The sequence below is a fragment of the Rhipicephalus microplus genome, chromosome 7 (genome assembly GCF_043290135.1).
Source record: "Rhipicephalus microplus isolate Deutch F79 chromosome 7, USDA_Rmic, whole genome shotgun sequence".
In the NCBI taxonomy this organism is placed as follows: domain Eukaryota; kingdom Metazoa; phylum Arthropoda; class Arachnida; order Ixodida; family Ixodidae; genus Rhipicephalus; species Rhipicephalus microplus.
In genome coordinates, this window is record NC_134706.1 from 137,557,170 (window position 1) to 137,560,746 (window position 3,577).

Below are 3,577 nucleotides of genomic sequence, written 5' to 3' on the forward strand. Positions count from 1 at the left end.
AGATACTACTCCACGGGTTGTGTTCACAGATCTGTGTGGTGTTACAGAGATGGGATTGTCACAAAAAGTTGAAAGATTCTGTAGCTTTTCAAACTCTTCTTTTTCTCGAACTTCAAGGAGGAGGTGTCCACTGGCCATTTTGGTAACTTTGTACCCGGCTCCAAGAGTTTCTGTGAGACATCTGGCTACTACAAAGGGGGATACAGTTCTGGCTTGCTTGCTGCTTATCTCACTATGTATAACATGAAAATCGGGGAAGTTTTCACTTGATCGGTTGAAAAAGCCTAAGTCTTCAATGCGTACGCGCTTTAAGGCGGTACGATCACTTAATAAGGGAAAAGCTCTATGCATGCCAGTTTAATTTTCTTCAGAAGCGTTGGCGGCCACCCACCACGGAGCCCAACGAGGGGACGCTACAAGTTTGCGGATGCTAAAACCTGCAGACACCAGCCGTACAACGCTATTATAACCCAATGCACCTAGACCAAGGTAGGCTATTTGCAAAAAGTTAACCCTAGCTGCCAGGAAGTTTGGAAGTAGACAGAAGAGAGTAGAAGACAGGACAGATAAAATAGTGAGAGATAAAGACAAAGATTTAGGGAGAGAGAGATAGGAAAAGGCGACTGCCGATTTCCCCTGGGTTGGTCAGCCCAGGGGTGCCGTCTACGTGAAGCCGGGGCCGAAGGGGTGTGTTGCCTCGGCTGGGGGGCCATAAAGGCCCAATCACCCAGCATCGGCTCAACCCTCAGGATCCCGTTTTCCCCGGACACGGCAAAGCCACGCACGGCTAGGCGTGGGAGGGAGTAAAAACTCCCCCGTTAGCTCGGGTCCATGTTGTCGCTACACACCAAACGCATACTTGCGCAGGCGCCCCTGCGAAGTCGGACGCCGGGTCGTCCACAGCGACTTGCGTCTGCAATAATAGTGCTGCCACTTCTAAGTGCGTAGACAGGAAAGTGCCGTCCTCTCGCAAAAGGGTGAGAATCAAGTCTGCGCGTTTTCTCCCGAACGCCTCCTTGTAGGGCGCTGAAAAACTGACCGTCGCGCACATTCGGCGCAAAAACCCCTCAAATACGCTTCCCTGGCACGAGCAGTGTTGCTACGGAAGGCGGCAAGTGTCGCGCTGTATTCCGCCCGAAAGACGCTGCGCAAAGCGCCATTCTTGCATCTCAGAAAGCAGCGACGCATGGTGTTTACGTGCTTTCGCTCCAGCGCCAGTTCCGGCGTCCACCAGGGATTGCCCCTTCTCGTTTGATGTGCAGGTCTTAAGTGTTTACGGCGGTACCTTTCGAATACTTGGTAGAATTGGCTGACGACAAACTCGAGTGCGTCTGCCGATTGCAACTGTGCGCCCGTTACTCGGTCAAACCACGGCTCCCGGCTGAGTGCCTCCAGCAACTGTTCGCATGCGAACCGCGTCAGCCGTTTGTTCCGAGTTGCCGTGTCTCTGCCAATCGTTATTTCGAGGTATCTATGCTCGGAACATGTAACGTCTTCGCGCATGCGCCATGAATAGCCTGCAGCAATAGTTGCAGGCAGGACGAGGGTGACATCAATCCAGCTCATGCTGTACTTATTCTCGTACGTTGGTATCGAGGACGAGTCGTTTAGCAGGACCAGCCCTGTCGCGGCCGCGAATTCTACAAGATGTGACCCGCGGGGGTCAGACCCTTGCGCACCCCAGGCACTGTGCTTGGCATTGAAGTCAACAGCTAGTACGATATTTCGCATCCGCGACCGGGTCAGTACCCGTTACACCAGCACCAATGTGGGCTCCATCGATTTATGTGGCCGTGCATACGCGGAGATGAATAGAAAGTCTGTATCGTTTGCCTCGCAGTATATTGCGACGACGAGCTCTGATACCAGGAGTGGACAAATATCAAAAGGAGCCCTCTGCATGGTGACTGCCACAACTGGGTTGCGTTCAGCCGCTATGTATTGAAAGCCCGGAGGCGGAGATGGCAGCTTTTTCCCCTGCCTGTACGGGTCTGAGACTGCCGCTAGCGAGACGCCTAGTTCTGTCATGTGGTGAAAGAGATTGGTGGTAGCTAGCCTTGTATGATTGAGATTGACCTGCAAGAACCGGACATTTACCAAGGTCTCTTTAGCGCCCCGAGTGTTCTTTTTGGCTCCTTTACTGGTCTAAGAGTTGTCTGCCTTCTTGTCCGATCAAATGCGTCACTCTTCTGCGCCTGTACTTGGTTGTTCTCCCCTTCCCCCGCTACACTCTTCGTCTCCTCGGTCGTCTACCATTTGCCCACCCCCGAACCCCCTCGTTCCTTTACTTTTGGGGGCCGTAGTTCGTGCGGGCCCAAAGGCACGCCGCCCTCTCCATGAGTAGGGGACAACCCAAGAAGCCAGCAGGGTGCCCCTCAGCTGGTCTTCCATCCCTCCGCAACTCGGCACAACATACTGCTTCATCCCCCATAGGCACCATGCAGACAACCGCCTGATGGTTACCCCCGCACTTCATGCATATCGCCCACGATTCTTCAGTCTTGTGGGGACAGGAGCTGCGGCCATGCCCGTACATCGCACAAAACGTGCACGTGGGAATGTGCACGTCCTCAGACACCTGTAACACCGTCCACCCGCGCGAGAGGCGTGGCCGCGACATGGGCCCCTTAAAACTATCGGGGTCAACTTCACCGATAAATACATTGGTTCCCGACCTCTCGCGGAATGCCACTCGAACCTTGCATCGCTCCTCGTCTATCTCCAGACCTGCATTACAATCTTTGAACATATTAAAAAAACCTGTCCTGGTCGACGTCTGGGTCGACTCCCGAGAACCTGACATGTGGGTTGCACTTGTTCGGTACGCGAATTGAGATGGAAGCGCGCGTAGCCCCGTTCTCCTGTATCACCTTAGCGAGGTTTTGTATAGTGTCATTTTCGTTGGAAAAGACGGTCAGACCGTACCTGGTGTGTCGTAGGACGATGTCAGTGATGCCCTTGGATGCCGGGTCGATGTTCGTTTTAAGTAAACGCAGTACTTCACGTGCCGGCGTCGTCGTTTGAGCCGATGGTGGCAGGAACGCCAGGTGTTCGTGATCCGGACGTGGGACCGGGGCTCTTGACACCCCCACGCCGGGACCACGAGCTTGGGCCGCAGCGCCGGGATTGCTGCCGGTCAGCGCCGCAGCATACAATCGGGCCGCACCAGGCACTGCGGGCGGGATTTCAGGTATACCACGACGCCGGGTGCCTCCCACGTCGACGTCGTCCGAACCCGTGGGACCGGCGAGAACACCTCCGCGGCCTGCCCCCATGCCACTTGCCTGCAGCGTGGCCATCTTCTGGCGGGTCTCGATGAGTTGGCCCCGAAGGGCCGCCGCAGCACCCCGCTCCATCGCCGCCTCGGCACGAGAGTCCCCGCAGAAGGCCCCCCGCTCAAAATGCCGGCTCATCACAAAGTTTCGGGCTGGCCTTGTTAACTGAGTCCGAAAGAAAGCGCGACAGTTCGTCTTCAATTTCGCGAAGTCGCCTTTGGATACGGCTGCCGACGTCACTCGCAAGTCCTGCGGGCACTGCCGTTGCCTCCGAGACCAAAGTCCCCGCATCTTCGTCGACA